Here is a 19,354-nt window from a genome sequence, read left to right as displayed (position 1 = left end):
GTGTTCAAATATGCCTATTTCAGACAGAATAATGCCACCCTCCTCCCACCCCCACAAAGATATCCACTCCCTGGATCCATGTTACCTTAAATGGCAAAAGGAACTTTCTGGTTAAATTAAGAATCTTGACATGGGGAGATTATCCTGGAATATGTGTGTGGCTCTAATGTAATCTCAGGGTGTTTATAAGAGGGAGATAAGAAGGTCCATGAGAGAAAAAGATGTGATGAGGGAAGCAGAGGTTAGAGTAATGCACTTTGAAGATGGAGGAAGGGGCCATGAGCCAAAGAATGCAATCTTAAAGAGGCAAGGAAATAGAGTCTCACCTAGATCCTCCCAAAGGAATGCAGCTCTGTCTACACCTTGATTTTAGCCTTGTAAGACTTATTTTGGACTTCTGACCTCCAGAACTTTAAGATAATAAATTTACATTGTTTTAAATTTACCATAGTAAACTTACAGTAATTTGTTACAATAAAAATAGGAAACTAATACAATACCTTAATCCTATCCTACGTCAAACTGGACCAGGCCTATATAATCAAACTTAGAGCATCCACTCTAAAGGTAGATTATTCTAATTTAGAAGGAGCCAACTCCCAACATCTCCTCCTTTCTATCCACTTCCAGAAGCTGGGCCCCCTATGACAGCAACTACTCCATATGGAAATGAATTATTGGTTGTTATCATGGCTTCCTCAGGCATAGAAGAACCCCTCATAGACATGCTCAGACCACCAGAAGCAAGAGCAGATGAGGCAGACCTAGCAACACAGGTTCAGAAGAGGAACTGTGTGCTACTTTCTTGGACAGGTTTGATTTTACCTTCTGCTGCATGCAGCCAGCAACCCAAGCAGTTCCCTTTATTCTGGAAACCAGAGCACATATCAAGAGGTGGCATCATTTCAGGAATAGAAAGTCGTGTGACCAAAGGAAGTTGTAGCCATGCATGATGGATACAAGAAACAGAAACAATATGGAAGAACATGTATGCAGAGGGGATATCTGCATATACGGCACCCGAAATTTAGGGCCACTCAGAGATAGTATCCTGGGAAGCCCAGCCTGTATGCTGAGAACCTGCTATTAGGATAACCAATCATCTCAGATGCCTGGGACTGAGGCAATTCCCAGACATGGGACTTTCCGTTCCCAGACATGGGACTTTCCATTTTAAAACCAAGACAGTCCTTTCATACCTTGCTGGTGGGAATGTAAACTGGTACAGCCACTTTGGAAAACAGTTTGACAGTTCCTCAATAAGTTAAACATAGAATAACCATATGACCCAGCAACTTCACTCCTAAGGGTATGCCCCAAATAACTGAAAATATATGTCCACATAAAAACTTGAACAGGGGCTGGGCATGGTGGCTCATGCCTGTAATCCCAGCACTTTGGGAGGCCGAGGCAGGTGGATCTCCTGAGGTCAGGAGTTCGAAACCAGCCTGGCCAACATGGTAAAACCCTGTCTCTACTAAAAATACAAAAATTAGCCTGATGCGGTGACGTGTGCCTGTAATCTCAGCTACTCAGGAGGCTGAGGCAGGAGAATTGCTTGAAACCAGTAGGGATCCCAGAAGGCAGAGCTTGCAGTGAGCTGAGATTGCGCCACCGCACTGCAGCCTAGCCTGGGTAACAGAGTGAGACTTCCTCTCAAAAACAAACAAACAAACAAACAAACTTGAATAGGGATATTGATAGTGGCACTATTCACAGTGGCCAAAAGGAAATAGCAACTCAAGTGTCCATCAACCAATGAATAAACAAAATGTACTTTAGCCATACAGTGGAATATGATTCAGCCATTAAAAGTAATGAAGCACTGAAACATGCTATAACATAGATGAACCTTGGAAACACTATGCTAAGTGAAAAAAGCTAGTCACAAAAGCCCATTTACTGTATAATTCCATTTATCTGAAATGTCCAGAAGCGGGAAAATGTATAAAGACAGAAAGCAGATCAGTGGTTGCTGAGATCTTAGGGAAGAGGAAATAGGGAATGACTGCCAATGGGTGTGGGGTCTCCTTTGGGAGTGATGAAATGTTCTGGAACTGGATAATAACAGTGGTTGCACAACATGAATGCACTAAAAGCCACTAATTGCACATGCTAAAATAGTGAATTTTGTGTTACGTGAATTTTACTATAATTAAACAATTTTTTAAAAAGCAAGACAGTCCCAGGCAAAGTGGGATGAGTTGGTCACCCTATGGCTAGCATCCACACTGATAAGGAAACCAGGCTCAACTGTATGGTAAGGGCAGATCATGATACTCAGAGATACCACATCAAGCTCCATGTTTTGCTGGAGAGGACCTGGGTCAGAGGAGTGAGTGTTGTAACCCATCTCATACCTCACAGAGGAACCTAAAGGTTGTGGAGTCCTCTGCTTGTTATAGCTGGGGTCACCCTAACCCTGCCACACCAGAGCCAGGGTCTCAACAGATACACGTGGTGTTGGATAGACAGGGAGATTCAACCAGTCATTACCTATTCCTCAAACACTTGTGCTCATTTGATCACCTCTAATAAAGGTTCTCTGGCTGTGAATCCAGACTACCCCTCCCTGGGGTCCCTGGATTTGGGGTGGGAGATTCACAAGAAGTTGCTACAGGCATCTGGAATCCAGCCAGTGTGTTTTCAAGCCACCTCAAGGGCCCTTGCTCCTTTGTTGCCCTGTGTCTCCACCCCTTTGACCCCTTTATCCAGTGGGTAATCATTTAACCTATTCTTGGACCTTGATCCTCAATACAGAACTTGTGGGTTTTGCTCATCAGTTGATAATGGGAGAAATATTCGCTTCTGTCCAGTCCTGGGCTCCCACAGGGCTGAGTAAGGACATTTCTCTGCCCCAACCGCCAGAGGCAGCAGATTAGACAGGGATGACAATTAAGGGGTTACTGGTATTAGGAAAATCATTAAAACTGGAGATATAACTAGGTAAAAAAGAAAAAGCTAGAAATGTTGTTTCACTGGATAAAAAGCAATAATAAAGCATTCACGAAAATGTTTATCATCTATATTTAATTGCTCTGTAGCATAACACAATTATGTGTATTGGTAAATATGTATTATATTAATATATTGTCACTTTAGATTTCCCCAGTTAACCCTCTGTGAGTTTACTCAGTCTTTATAATTTATTGCTTATGCAGCATGGTCGTCTGTTTCCAACCTAGAAAATTAGTGGGCCTATGCCTCGGGCTTATGAGCTATCAGTTCTACGCCTTGATATTGCACTTGGTGATGCAGGGCAGAAGTAGTTTGGTGGTTTCTCAGCCCAAGGTTGAGTAAACAGATGTCCCGGAGTTGATTTTCCCCAGAATAATTGCATACAATGAGCACAAATGTTTAATTAATCAGGAATCTTGTGCTTATTATCTTTTCTCTGGGCTTCCACTGATAATGACCCAGAGGAAATTTCTTTTCCTTTGTGGGAATGATATTTTATTTAAAGGTTTTCATTTCATCATCTGATCCTCCCTCCAACCCCCTTTTCTAGTAAAAGAGAGAGAAAGAGACTAACTGACTGAATACCTGGACCACCAACAAAAGAAAGGAACACCCAAGCTTATGACTGCAGAGAGGCAGTGATACAGCTGGGTGGAGGGCGTCTCCACCACTCAAGTCAGTCTCAAAACTATGCTGACTCAGAATAATTTAATATTTTATATTCACTTGATGCAAACTTTTCTCCCCAAAATCAAAGTTGCAAGGAAGGAAAGAGAGTTAAGCAAATGTTTAACATACAATAAAATGGAAAGGTGCTTGTGTATGAAGTCAGGTTTGAGTTTTCAGGACTGAGTATTGCAGTCCAGGCTGATTCCCTAATGAAGGGCCCACTCGCCAAGCCTGGTGCACGGCACAAAACATTAATCAGGACATTGTTTGCTTTAAAGAGCTGAGTTTTTCAGTGGGTAATCATCAGGGAAACCCAGTCAAGGGCGAACAAGGACGGCAGCCCTGATTAATTAAACATCTGCACCGGGGCTAAAAGCAAGACTTACCCTGTTGGTTGTATAAGAGCTGTTGATATTAATGCCACACATGGAATTGGGAAATATTGTTTGCTGAAATTGTGTCTGTATGGAAATCTCCACATTCAGAGCGTATCAAGTTATATCTTTTCATATTATTTCAGCTGCTTCCTGTGTCATTAGGTGTAAGGGGTTCTGGGCAGAGTAATGGTATACTTAGCTTATCCCTTCAAGGAGAAGGCAGCATTTGAACTAGCCTTGACACATAGGTTAAATTTTGTGAAGGACATTCCAGGGAGAGGGGCCAGCATAAGCAAAGGCAGGAGATATGTCTTCATGGCCATGAGTCTTGGTCTGATTGGAGCCAGGGACTGGAAAGTCAGCGGCAATTAGTGTTGCAAATGCATGTCCTGATACCAGACACTGAGGTTCAATCTGAAAGCCATGGAGCTATTGGAAGCTTCTTCAGTGGTGGATGGGTGGCATAACCACAATGTTCCCAGAAGAATGATTTGGAGTAGTGGGGAGGATGGATGTCTGGTTAGCAGAGAGACCGACTGGGAGAGGGATCTGTTAAGATGATACTCAGTGATGTGAGTACTAAAGCAGACCAAAGTAGATCTAGTACAAAAGAGAAAGGATTTTTCACAGATAAAGTCTAGTACAAAAGGAGCTACAGTCAGGGTTACCAGATAAAATATAAGACACCCATATATGGACACACTCATACTAAATATTATTTGTTGTTTATCTGAAATAAAAACTTACTTGTCATCCTGCATTTTTGTTAAGTCTGGCAGCTCTAGCTCCTGTCAGTTTTGTTAAATCTGGCAGTTCTAGCTCCTGGCAGCTCTAGCTCCTGGTGTGGCAGCTCTGAGAACACACCTCTCAGATCTCCAACTGCAGGGAGAATAATTCACTGACTGAGGCCCCACCTGCTGTATTCTGAAATTGCTGCATTTGTCCCAAGGCTGTGCTTCCCGTGGGCTGCTCTCAGTCAGTGACTTGGCATGGCAGGGATGCTAGGCATGGGACCTCTCTGATGGATGACTTTGGCTCCGGGACTTCCCCCAGTATCGCACTGCAGTCTAAGACACTTCCACCCAACCTTCTTTCCTTCCTTCCTTTTCATGGAGTCAGACCTGTACTGTAGTCTGACAGCTCTCCAGCCTCTGCTGGCGCCTTTTTTTCTCTAGGGGCTTGCCCTGGTAAAAAGCCTTGCACATAGAGCCCCCTCTTGGCCTCTTCTTCTGAAAAGACCCAGATTAATGTATCTAGTGTCCAAATGGAAGATGGCAGGCGCTGCATTGAGAAAGTTTAAGATTTTTAGACGTGGAATAGGAACTAGTGAGGGCTGTAAGGCAACAAGTGGTAAAAGGAGAGGAGAGAGAGGACTTAGAAGGGGCAACATCTTCTGATTTGGGCTTGTTTTACTTAGTCCTCAATAAGTGCACACCAAAATCATGCATAATACATTTTAAAATGCCCGTAATTCATGCCCACAAAAATTCTGGTTTAGGTCTTAGGTCTTAGATGATTCAGACATCTGTGATCCTGATGTCTGGTTGAGAAACCTTGTTTTAAAGGACTTGGGTCAGGGATGGTAAATAGATTTTGTCTCTAGAGGAACTCTGATAAATTGGTGATGCTTGGAGAGCTGTGCTGACAAAAGCTGTGTGGCCACATCTGGGCTCACAGGAAAAGATCTGGGATTAATTAGGATGGTCTGCTAAGGTTGAGGGAATAGGGGCAGTAGGAGTGCTCTGTATTTGTTAGGCCTGCCTATGTTGGTAGACTATTAAAGCCAATATCCTTTGCCTGAAAGGAGGCTGTTACTGCATTCTGGGAAAGAAGCAGAAGGGTCTGAAGTATAGTTGAGGCTGTCAGGGTTAGAGAGGGAAAGATAGGGTGATAAATGTGAGATTTTTGGAGCTAGAAGGAGAAAGACTTGGGAACCAAATTGGTGAACAAAGTAAAGATAAGAAAGACTCAGATAATAGTCTGAGGTTTCAATGACTGAGGGGCTTGTATGTGTTCAACTAGCTGGACCATAGCTCCTTGCCAACTGGGACTAAGTCATAGTTTAGGCTGTTATGGCAAAATACCTTAGACAGGGTAGTTTATAAACAGGAATTTATTTCCCACAGTTCTGGTGGCTGGGGAGTCCAAGATCAAAGCTGTCAGATTTGGTGCCTGGTAAGGGGCTGTTCCTCATTGATAGCACCTTTTGTTTGTGTTCACATGGCAGAAAGGCAAGAGGGCAAGGCAGCTCTCTGGGGCCTCTTTTTTAAGGGCACTAATCCCATTCATGAGGAGAGAGCCCTCATGATCTAATCATCTCCCAAAGACCCCACCTTTAATACCATCACCTTGGTGATTTGGTATCAACACATACATTTTGAGGCAAGGTCACAAACATTTAGACAACAGCAGACTGGTAATTTCAGTTACTCTTTATATACCTAGTAGTAGTAGCAGCAGCAGTAGTGGTCATCATCAGTCTTTTTATTTTCCAGTTCATTATACCTCTGTGTGTTTTATATGAATGGCATATTTGGATGAATAGATAAATGTACAGATTCATATTTAGTTATGTACATATTTGTTGTTTAGATATAAAAATGTGTATAGAAATTTCATCTATTTTGAAGCACTTTAAAAGATTTTAGTACATAGTCTATAGGTGTGTACTGTTCAATTTATCTTTACTAGAAAAAGAATGTGTTGATTTAAAGTGGGTTTAGATTGAGAATATGAACATTTGATATGCAAAAGTAGCAGTGTGTATGGTATGTTAAGGACAAAGGAACATCTGTCTGGTGCTGCTTCTCACCAGGAGGTCCCATGCTTGGTCAGGCACGCACCCACAGGGAGGGGAGAGGTGACAGAGGCTCTGGGTTCGTGACCGCAGAATGCAGAGGACCTGACTCATTTCCCTTCCCGCGCTGTAGGGCATGGTTTGTGGTGGCGGCTCACCACGCTGGCCAGGAGCTTGTCTCTCCTACCATTCCCACTCCATGTGATCGCTTCCCAAGGTGCCAACTCCTGGCTTTCCATCTGGGGAACGCAGACATTTTTTTCAAGAGGGTGGAGGGAAAATCAACATGAAGATTAATGGACTTCAAAGCAGAAAGAGAATGAAAATACTGGAAACCTTTGCCTGTGATTCAGCGTTCAGGGGCACAAGAATACACTGGAGACAAAGAAGAAGAGCCAAGTCGAGTCTGGGGCCAGAGGTTTGAGTTTAAGAAATCACTTAGAGACCTCACCTTAGGCAACACGGCCATGAAATTAGTGGTTGAATGTTGCCCACTTTCTCTTCTTTCTTGAATGCTGGTTGGGGGCTTAGGTTTAAGGTGAATTTTACGTTTAGGAGCATTCATTTGAAAATAGGTTTTTCAGCCTGCATTTGTAAAAATAGCTTCTCCCAACTAGAACACCAATGCATGTTCCACATATGTGGGCATTCTATGGGATAACATGCTACTAAATACTACACAAAAGTAAGTTATTAATCTCATTTTAAGTAGCATAGGAAATTTTTAGTGACTAGTAAATCCAATATTTCACACCTGAAAAACTTGAAAGAATGCTCAGTAAAAGTCTAACAACATGTGGTAAGTTGTGTATGTACCAACCAGCAGATACACTTCACTGTAGATGTTGGCAATAATCTACCCAGACTAGAGTCACAGTGTTTACTGTGATATGCTAAATTACCTGAATCTGTTGCACCCTGATTTCTCTCTAAAAAACCAAGTTGTTCATGATCAGGGAGCTGCTCCCTCAATTGGATCTGTATAGGGCTTTAGGGAAATCGAATGGCCAGTTAAGCTAATCACAGGTGTGAATTCCTTATGGGCCCCCTGAGGACAGCCCAGAGAATGCATTTCCCAGCTGCAAGAGGTACACTGAATCATAATATGCAACCACTTCCTGAGGGGTCGATAGGATTCCCTGGCTGCCAAACAGGGCCATTTTTGATGAGGCTCAACTAGGGGGAACATGTTGAGATGGGGTAGCTACTGGACACCATGGTCCGTGAGCATGCCCTCCACCCCAGGGCTCTGTGGGATGTGGCAGCCCCCAGGATCCAGCTGTACAGGCAGCCCCCAGAGCAGGGCAGGGACTGAGCTTGCCCTTTCTCAGTTCCCACTGCTTACTCTTCAGCAGGGGCGCACGGCCAGTGCTGCTTAACTCACAAAATGGTGCCAAACGGGCCCTGAGAGAAACATGTTCAAAGGCCTTTTTGTCTAGGAATGCATCCGTGCCGAGGAAGGGAATGTTATGCATGACATGCATGGATGGGCTTTCAACCCACCCAAGTCCAAACCTCATTTGCTCTCTGTGAGAGAGGAAGGTGGCAAGAGAGGAAGCCAAGTGGGCAGGATGCTGCCAACATTCAAGCGGGAAGGGCCCTGCTCTGGAATGAGCACGCTGGCAGAGGAATGCATTTTAGAAATGTTGTGGTGAATGAGACACCAAGGTTTATTTTAAAATGAAAGATTTATGAAAATAGCCTGATACCTGAGGGGGAAAAAAAGACAAGAGTTGAAATAGACGATGGTTTGCAAGCTTGGATGATGTGCAACATAAGAGAGCAATGTGGAGGACTGGCAGGGAGGAGAAGGGCCACTGGCCATGCGCGAGACGCCAAGAAGAGAGTTCGGGGAGGGCAGCAGAGGGCATAGGTGGCCAGTCTGGGATCTGGCTTCTCTCCTACTTCCACATTAGTTTCCCTGACCTGGGAATGTTTTCTCATCTGTACAGCGAAGTGGGGACCGAGATACATTGTTGCAAAGCACAGATATCCAGGTTGGCTCCAAGGAGCAAAGAACTTTGTTTTTTAGAGACAGGGTCTTGCTCTATTGCCCAGGCTGGAGTACAGTGGCACCATCATAACTCATAGCAGCCTCAAACTCCTGGGCTCGAGTGATCCTCCCACCTAGGCCTCCCAAAATGCTGGGATTTCAGGCATAAGCCACCATGCCTGGCCAACAGGGAATTTCTTGTAAGGATAAGGATTAGCTCCTAGAACCTGAGGAAGGGGTGAGAATCAAGACAGCTGTAGGGATTTGGCAAAACAGGGACAAATGCGCAGGCTCTCCAGGGCCTGGATTCCAGGTTTAATGAGCTCTAAAAGTCTTCTGTCTTAGTGCAGCTCCTCCCCAAGATCCACATTCTTAGGAGGGCAATTCCAGCTGGTTTAGCGTGGGTCACATTCTCACCTGCTGGCCAGAGGAGGGCACCCAAACCATGAGCCAGGGAGGAGAAGTTCCCGGAAGAGGACTGAGGGAACTGGAGCTGGACAAACAGAAACACCAGTGTCCACTGTGCAGGGCTGGGATAAAACCACAAGCAGCCATCATCTCAATACCACACAGTCGTGGAAGCAAGGGAAGGCTCTAGTATGTGTCTGATAGTGCTGCTTTGTGTGTGTTATTACAGGAGTCCCCAACCCCTGGGCCATGAACTGGTACCAGTCCGTGGCCCGTTAGGAAATGGGCTGCACAGCAGGAGGTGAGTGGCAGGAGAGTGATGGACGCTTCATCTGTACTTGCAGCCACTCTTCATCGCTCACATTACGGCCCGAGCTCCACCTCCTATCAGAACAGCAGCGGCATTAGATTCTCATAGGAGCGCAAGCCCTGCTGTAAACTGCGCATGCGTGGGATCTGGGTTGCGTTTCTTACGAGAATCTAATGCTCAATGATGATCTGTCTCTGTCTCCCATCACCCCCAGATGGGACGGCCTAGTTGCAGGAAAACAAGCTCAGGGCTCCCACTGATTCTACATTATGGTGAGTTGTATAATTCTTTCATTATATATTACAATGTAACAATAATAGAAAACCTAGCACAATAAATCTAATGCGCTTGAACCATTCCGAAACCATCCCCCTACCCCCCCACCCCCTGTCTGTGGAAAAACTGTCTTACACAAAACCAGTCCCTGGTGCCAAAAAGGTTGGGGATGCTGTGTTACTGTATTAACCTCCCATAGTCTTCCTGAGAAAGAGGAAACCGAGGACAGAGAGACTCAGGAAATTGTCTAGGTTCTCCCAACATCCTATGCTAAGATCGGGTGGCAGGGCCCCAAGGGCAGGTGTGCCTCCTGGTTGTCAGTGGTGCCCACACAGGGAGCTCAAGGGAGGAGGGGAGTGGAATGGTGTCTTCTAGCCTGAGGCTGCCCCAGAATTCTGCGTGCTTCATATGTGCACAACAGAATTTGTTCACCTAAGCTTCTTAATATAAGTTTGAAGATCAAGTGCTTATCTCATATCTTACATATTTTCAGGAATACTGGAAGAGGGGAAACATGCCACCTAGTAGCATTTCCCGAAAGAATTACCTGGGGGAAGGAAGCAACAACGTGCACTGACAGGTGCTAGGTTCAGTCACTGGCTTTGGGTTGCCACAGAGCCCTCCTTGTTTCTGTAGCAAGAGGCGTGACTTCAGTTGTGTTGGAGTTCCCACCATTGGCGTCTATCAGCCGTCCTTATGAAGAGATGCAAAGATTTAACGGTTTCAGGAGGGAGGCCACCTAATTTGACACACATTTGACACACACATTTGACACATTCTGTACATTCTTGTACTAGAATAATAGTAGGCTGGTGAGATGGCATTTTCAACGGGTGGTAAACTGCCCTTTTTACCTCATTGTGGGAAGGGAGATCTCACACATTTTTTCCACAGTAATTTGATTTCAGCTGAGAACAACTGCAGGAGACACTATTGGGAGTGCAACCAAGGTTCAATGTGGAGGTCATTATTGGAATTAGATGTTTCAGTGCGTGTGACATAGTTGAGTTCTCTTGAACGCCTCAAGGAAGCCTCCTGTCATAGTTCTGTCCATCAGAATGGACAAGGGGCCAGTGTTCTCACCACTGTGATGGACACTACCCCAATCCTGGGGAACAGGTGGCTTGAGTGTTTTGGAAAGCTAATATAGTCTGAGACTTTACCTACCAAAGCTTCCCTGGATCTCAGGTTGGCACTACAATCATGTTTTTTGTGCTGTGGGCTTTATTCTCCAGAGTTTTTACATGTGGAGTCCTCCATTTGGTTTTCAAATTTTCTGGGCCCAAGGGTTAACTTGGAGAGTGGGGTCTATCCTCCCCTATCCCCAGGCCAAACTTAATAAATGCACAATTGAGAAGAAACCTAGTACACTTGATATGCAAACACAATTTCAAACTGAGTCTGCCAGCCCCCATCTTTCAACCAGATGGCTACCCCTAAGACCTTTGATGACTCCGTTAGTAGGGCTGAATCGAATGAATTATATACTGAGAATAAAGAAAACTTAGGTAAAGCAGCATTTTGTAAGGGAACTGTTTTCTTAGCTCCCAGGTTTTGACTGCAGCTCTCAGATAATTCAGATACCTGTTTATAATAGCATTTGGAGAGATCCTTCAAATTCGGTCTTAAAAACAAAAAGAACATACTAAGAAAGAATCCACAGGAGGATTTGAACTACATATATGTTAATACATAATTAACATGGACATTATTAGATATAAAAAACTAACACAGTGGATCCCTTTTAAAAAAATTTTGGTTCTTTCCCCCTAAATCTCTTATGAAGTTATGTCTACGAGAATTGTCTTCTTTTTTTGTGGGGTGTGCTTTCTCTTAATTTAACACCCAAGTTCACAGATTACTTCCTGCCCTAGGATCTGTGGCAAATGTCACCACCTGTGACAGGGCTCTTATTTATGAACTGAAGAACATTCTCCATCTTGGTATGTATGCTAATTCAAAATCCACTCCAAGTTCCAAGCATTTATGATGACTTCTAAAAGAGATTACTTTCCTCCAGCATTCTTTGCTTACTGCCTGCTTCTAGTTACTTATTTCTCCAGGAAAGATTTACCTTTCTTTCAGCATGGCCTTACAGCTTTCTGGCTCTCTGAACATTTTCTCCCTGCTGCCTCTGTGTGTTTCATTCTCCCCTTACTGAAGATTAGAAGAGGGGATTGATATTTGTTTCAACAAATATTTATTCAATATCCACTATGTCAGTCACTGGGCTAGGTGTTGTGTGGAAGAGTAACTTACACATTTGATCAGAGTTGAAAATAAATTCTACCGCTATGCAGAAACAGACTCACCTTGATGTTTCCTGTGAAACACCATCAACACCTTCCCTGGTTACAACAGCTGACTCCTGCCTTTAATAATTTTGTGCACACAGCTGGGGGTACACAATCATTGATGGCATAGCTTTATACAAGAGAAGTGTTGAAGAGAAGTTATTGGTTTCAGTGATACTAATTATTTCCTCTAATGATCACTTCTCCTCTTCCTCTAGGCCCTCTTGCCAGAAAAGTTCTCTCTCCACAGACCAACAGGAAGTTCCCTAAGTACTATGAGACCTTGTCTCTGCCTATAGCTGGCTGCATTGGACATGGATTCCTGGCCAAGGTGAGAAAGACACAGAAACTACATTAGTTGTCTTGGGAACATGAATTGGAAAGGCAAGTATTTGTGAATGCTGAGACCTACATTTTGTGGTTTCCACAATGGCCCAAGAACAGTCCAAAAAGCCATCAGCACAGAGAGACAAAAAAGAAATTTCTTGGCTGGGCACGGTGGCCCACGCCTGTAATCCTGGCACTTTGGGAGGCTGAGGCAGGCAGATCACGAGGTCAGGACGTGGTGGCGGGTGCCTGTAGTCCCAGCTACTCAGGAGGCTGAGGCAGGAGAATGGCATGAACCCGGGAGGCGGAGCTTTCAGTGAATGGAGGTCGCACCACTGCACTCCAGCCTGGGCCACAGAGCGAGACTCCGTCTCAAAACAAACAAACAAACAAACAAAACACAAATTTACCTATCTTAACTAGCACTAAAAAAGTCTCTCAATTGTCAATCAAGAATTCTGAACCAAGAATCCAATGCCTTACTTCTGTTTGAGGTTTGAATTTACACTATAGATGTGGTCTAGGAATATCTGAGATGAGATATTGACATAAAAATGTGATTCTATACTATTCAGCCATAAAAAAGAATGAAATTCTGTCATTCACAGCAACATGGATGAGCCTGGGGGACATGATGTTAAGTGAAATAAGTCAGGCACAGAAAGACAAATACTGTATGTTTTCATTTGTGGGAGCTGAAAAAGTTGTGCTCATAGAAGTAAAGAGTAGAATGCTAGGATGGGGGATGAAGAGGAAAGGATGGTTACAGATACAAAATTACAGCTAGATAGAAGAATAAGTTCTAATGTTCTATAGCATTGTAGGATAACCATAGTTAATAATTTATTGTATATTTTTCAAATAGCTACAAGAGAGGATTTTGAATGTTCTCAACACAGAGAAATGATGTGTTTGAGGTGATGAATATTCTATTTACCCTGGATTGATCATTACATATTGTACACATATATGAAAATGCCACTCTGTACCCAATAAATATGTACAATTATCACATGTCAATTAAAAATAAATACATGGATGAATAAATGTGATTCTAGGCCATGTTGCCATGCAATCATGAACCACGCACAAAACTCTCCATTAGGTCACATCCTCAACCCAGACCACACAAGATCCCCTGAATAGAGAAAGCTCCACTGAAGATGATCTCAGCTTCCAAAATTATGAAGCATATTAGGAAATGGTTTCCCATGAGAACCAGTGGATAGAATACACAGTGAGATCAGATCCCCAGGCACTTCAGATAATAAACATATTACATAAAGACTATAAGTAGGTTTAAAAATGATTCAAAGCATAAAATTAGAAATTGAAAACATAATAAATTATGACAATATATAAGGTACCATGAAAAAATAAAATAGAGATTTGAAAAAGAAACAAATGAAACTTCTAAAATAATAAATATAGTCATCAATTTTAACAGATTAGACATGGTTAAAGAAAAAAGTAGTAAACTGGAAGAGATTTAATTCCAATTCAGAATGCATCACAAAAACGTAAACATGTGAGGGAGTAACTAAAGACATGGAGGAAAGAATGAGAATAAGAGTTTAGAAGTAGAAATAGAAAATGAAGGAGAAGAAATATTCAGAGAGAAAAAAGACAGAATTTTTTTACAATGTCTAAAAGATAAATATCATGAGATTCAGGAAGTACAGTAAGTCATGAGCTGAATAAGTAAGTGTGAATTCAAACTTCAAGTCCACTATAATGAAATTGCAAAATACTGATGCCAAAAAGTTCTTAAAGCAATCAAGATTTTTGTTTATAGGAAATATAATTAGGCAGCAGATTTCTTAACAGCAACAACAGATATTAAAAGTCAAGAAGATGACATACCCAAAGCACTACGAAAAATCACTATTGGTTTGCAATTATATAGCCAGCTAAACTATTACTCAACAACACATATAAAATTAAGGTTTTGTTTGGTTTTGGTCACCAAAAATGTAAAGTAGTTGCTAAGGGATTTATTTCAAGTAGAAGAAAATTGAACTAAAAAGGAAGGGATGAGCTCTAAGAGGGGAAGTTAAATTTAAACAAGCATTGTCTATAGAAGTTAATAATATTGACAGATTTTAAGGATATAAAAGTGAAAATGAGATATTCGACAACAATAATAGATAAAATGGGTGGGAGATGTTTGGATCTCTGAAGATTGATAGGTAAGTAGAGATGACATTTTGTACTTTTCAAAGTCAAGTATGTGTCTTAAAAATGTAAGGGTAACATCTAAAACATCTGTAGGTATATACAGAAATAGAAATAAGACTGATAATTACCAAATCAGTAGAATAGGAAAAGAGGAAATAAAGAAATCGGAATCAATCCCACTAAAAGTTTGGAAAAAAGAAAGCAAAGATCATATATAGCAAAGTAAATACAAAGCTCAAATTAAGATGGCAGACATAAACCCTAAAAAAATGTTAATGAACTAAATGTATCTGTTAAAACACAGAGATTGTTAACTTGGATGAAAAAATTAAAATCTATGTGGTTTTATAAGAGAAAATTTGAGGGCAAAGAAAAGAACAAAAACAGAAAAAAAAAATAGAAAAAGACCTATCAGGCAAAAAAAAAAAAAAAAAAAAAAGGTTGAATATAGTTACACTTATGCCAGACTAAAGGGCAAAATTCATGATTACTGATAAAGGTTGTTATAAAAAATGTTAACACTTTTAGTATAGATATAATATGATAGTCTCAAAACTTGAAGTCCCAAGAGGAACTGTGAAATTATAATCATAGTAGATGTTTTAACACATGTGTCTCAGGGAAGTAAAGCTGACTTTAAAAATTAGTGAGGAAGACTTTTCAACAAGTCATTTTGGGAATGATAATGACAGTTGTCGAAATAGTGCTTCTGGTTCCAGCTCAATGAGGTTCAGGGTCCTTCTTAGGCAAACTTTCCGTAGTAAACTCCTATGGGGAGGAGGGAGCAGGATTCTCTGACCTTTGCTGTCGCCTGTGCAGGACTCCCTCATGTGGCTGAGGCCCCTATTCCAGCCTTGACTCAGGGAGGGGGTGATTTTGGCATGTGAGTACTGCTGTTATGTAACTTGGCTACGATTTTTTTCCTTCTGCTTTTTAAGTTAGTGCAAGCTATTGTGGCCTCAAGATTCTTTGCACACAGCTGAGGCTGCAGAAAGTCACATGCTTTAGTTAGAATGCAGGCTAAATGGCTGTCACAAAGACATGGAAGAATACAGTGGCTCAGAGGAGGCTGATTATTTCTCCTCACGGAACAGTCTAAGTTCCCTGCAGGCCGGTAGCCCCAGGAAGGTAGGTGGCGCTGTTCCATAAACTCGTCTAGCCTCCTGTTGTGCTACTCCAGTAGCCCCTAAGGTTGTCCTCTTCCTCATTCTTACGTCTGCGTCCCAGCACATGGGAAAGGCAAGCAGCTACTTTAAAAAGATGTGACCCAGAATTTGCACACATTATTCCTACTCATGTTCCTCTCCTTGGAAATCATCACTCAGTCACATGGCCCCCCTGAGCTAGGTGGGTGTCTGGGAAATACCATCTCCAGCCAGTCAGCCATCTTCCTTGCTTCTGTGTGTGTGTGTAATGGGGTGGGGGGTGGAGGTGGAGGTGTGTTCATTCTATTGCCAGAAGGAAGGAGATTGGACCGGATAACAGAAGAAAATGAGCAGTGTCTGCCACAGCATACAAGCTTATTTCTAATCATCGCCTGCTCATTACATGTGAGGGACACTGGAACCTTTCAGAATCTCAGTTTCATCATCTAGAAAACTGCACCTCACAGAGTTGTTATTAATGGCAATCAAGATGAAGGGAGGGAAGGTGAGGGCCAGCTGGGTGCCCTGTTACCCCCTCACTCCATAGTCCCTCCTCTGCATAGCACAGAGGCCCCTAGCCAGACGCCACAGGCATCGTGTTGGAGGCTGGCCAACGCTTTGCCCAGTCCTGCCTCTGTTCCTGGAGCCCCTCTTTCCTTATCTTGATCCCCCCACTTCTCCCTCCCGCACCTCCCCAGTGAAGGGATTCTGCAGATTGATGGACTGTCATCTAGAAGGTGGAGGCAGACCTCAGATTCCTGAGTTCTTGAAGGAAAGGGATTAATGAGCCCTCAGAGTTGTCTCTGGGCTGGAGCTCATCTCAGTGCCTGCTCCAGCTGGGACGGCCCACCGCAGAGAGAAAGGCAGGAGGCTGCGAAGCTTTGGTCATGCTGCCCTGTAGGTGACCTGTCAGGTTTTGTTTGTGATTGTTTGTGCCCAGTGGTGCAGGTCACACGCTGAGCTCCTCCCAGGAATTTGATTGTTTGCAGTTGTAAAGTGCAGGAGCTTGGATCTGTCCGAGCAGAGGGTTAAATCATAGAGTGTTTTACAAGAGCAGCTATAGGGAATGCCTTGTTTTCTCCTTATATGGCTATTTTTCTCAGTCCAGAATCCCAGGGTGTATTTTACGTGGTTGAAATACACAAATGCAGTAACAGTCTTAGCCAAACATGCTATGTGGCTTTAAAATTAACAAGCTTCTCTCTACTTCTGTACCCCAAACACACATTCACATGCACAGTTTCTGTTGAGACTCTGCAAAGATACTCTCTTTTTTTTCAGCCAAAAATATTTGATGGGGGTGAATTTCTACAATTCCCTTGCTTTATGCATAAGAAATATTTCTTTTGAGGAGAGGTGTTTGCATGTGGGTCAAATCTAAGCATCAAGTTCTTAATGAGCAGCTACTGTGTGTGTAGCTAACTCTAGGGTATAAAGACAGAATTGGGTGCCCAACACTAAAATATGACAAGGAAAGATGTTTAATGAAAGTTCAAGATGACACTGAGCAAAGTAGCAGAAGGCAGCACTAGGTGAGTAAGCACATGGGCTTCCTTTGCCACAGGGGCTCAGAGGAAGGAGAAATCTGTTCAGATTGGTGTGTTCAAGACAGATTTCATGGAAGAAGTGGAGGTTTCAGCTAGTCGGATTTGGCCAACTAGGTCAGTGGGAGCAGGGAGGCATTTGGGTGCAGGGAAAAGGCCTGAGAGAAAATGCAGAGGAAATAAAATGAAGAAGCTTTTAGAAGACAGCAAATAATCCGGTGTCTAGAGCAAATGGCTCATGCAGGAGAAAAGGAAGTTTAGGTGGGAAAGATAGGCTGAGGCTGGGAATGTTCTGCACAAGTCAGGCGAAGAAGCTGGGGTTTTTGTTTCATGGTAAATGTAAGGCAATGAAGATTTTTCAGTACTTATTTTGATCTGAACCAGGTGTCTGACTTCCAGGATTTCCAATAGTTTATATTTCTGGAATGTTATTTTTTTTTCTTTTAGCCTACGTTGGTGAATATCACTTAACCCCGAAAACTAGGATTGGATTAATTAAATATGATGTTTGGATATTGAAAATAAGAGGGCTTATCGAAATTTCCTTGTTGGTGATTTCGTAAATGAGATATAGAGTTTAATATTGAATATAGTTCTTGGCCACACCTTCTGGAACACAAATGATGAACTTAGGTTTTGCAGGGAAAAGTTGAATGACTAACTTTCATTCTTTGTGGGCACAGGAGGAAATTTTGGAGAAAAAATTTGGCATTGGATTCAGATCCAGAAACACCATATTTTGAGCAAGTTTGGATGAAAATGTGTACTTTGGGGCATTTTGGAGATAAAATCTGGCATGGGAATGATGTTCCCCAAAGCCCACTTTCTGAGTCTCATTCAATCTTCATTTTAGTTTTCTTTCAGAGATAAAGCTGAAATTATTGTGCATATTATAACTGCAAAGAAACTGCCAGGGAGTTTTAATGACTTTCCCAGACTCAGTCAGCTAGTCGTGGAGCAAGACTCTTGCGAAGCTGGTGGGATCCAGGCAGCCTCTCTGGAATAGTAAGCTGGCAGTGGGCGGGCTCCAGTGGATTAGAGCGCAGACGTATAGTCAAGGAGGCAACCAAATTAGACCAGAGAGCCTTTTGCAGCCAGGCAGGTGTGAGATGGTAATAAGACAACTGGGAATGAGGCATGAAAGAGAAAGCCCTTATGAAGAGGATCGTGAGGATTCTGGCCTGAGAGAAGAGGGCCCCATCAACCTAATAGGCAGCCTCTTGAGGCCAGGTGGCAGGGAGGGCTTCTGGGCAGGACCAGCTTCAGGAAAGACTCAATGATTGAAGGCGTTTTGTTCCCCAGGGACCTTGAGGAAGTCACTTGATTTTTCTGAGCCTCAGCTTCTTCCTGTGCTAAATAAAGTGAATTATAACCCCTGAGGACAAAGTGTTAAGAGGATTAAATGAGAAGACTGGATGAAGCATCTAGCTCAGTCTCTGGGACACATTTGAGTTCAATACAGATTTTTTGAATGAGTGCCATCAAGAACTGACAAGCTAGCAATGATATGGGGACCTGTGGTTTCTCTAGGGGTGAGGGTGGTGATGGGGTTTATGTCCAGGAAAAAAAGAGAGGCTCTAAGGAAAAGTCTCTTGGAAAATAACTCTTTTTTTTGTTTTCATTTCTAATAGTTCATTAAAGAAGATGAGGGAAAATAAACACACATGTACCCGTACACCAGATAAACTGAATGCTTCCTTCTGCTGGGGACACGCTGTAGGTGAGCAAGTGCACCAAGGACAAGGACAAGGCGGCCACTGGTAGGTGCCCTTTGTAGGCCTATCAAGGATCATTTGAGATGATGCTATTTTCCTGCTTTAAAATCTCCTTCTAAAATGTTTAGTGCTTGCAGTGGGGAGTGCCAGGCTTCTAGGTTGCTTGCCCAGGTATCGGGTGAGTGTTAAGCCAGGGAAGTGTGATGAGCCCAAGTCAGCATTGAAATATGCAAGGTCCAAGGATGCTGAAGCCAGAGAGGTTGGGGAAAAAAACAGATACATATGGATTCTATATAATTGTTCACTATCAGAGTACATATTATTTGCAAATGTTTATTGTAAAATCCATTGTGTAATACAAGT

General features: G+C 42.8%; 1 long non-coding RNA gene across 1 annotated transcript in view; it reads left to right on the top strand.

The window, feature by feature from the left end:
* Positions 1-1,423: 1,423 nt before the first annotated feature.
* The window catches only part of LOC129047835 (uncharacterized), a 38,767-nt gene continuing 20,836 nt past the window's right edge, over positions 1,424-19,354 (top strand). The window contains exons 1-2 of the long non-coding RNA XR_008509622.2: positions 1,424-12,413; positions 18,908-19,036. This is a non-coding gene — a long non-coding RNA (uncharacterized LOC129047835). The remainder of the gene's footprint in view (positions 12,414-18,907; positions 19,037-19,354) is intronic.

This window comes from Pongo abelii, chromosome 13, assembly GCF_028885655.2.
Source record: "Pongo abelii isolate AG06213 chromosome 13, NHGRI_mPonAbe1-v2.0_pri, whole genome shotgun sequence".
Taxonomy (NCBI): Eukaryota; Metazoa; Chordata; class Mammalia; order Primates; family Hominidae; genus Pongo; species Pongo abelii.
Note: the sequence above shows the minus strand (reverse complement) of the source record. Positions and strands in the feature narration are given on the sequence as shown.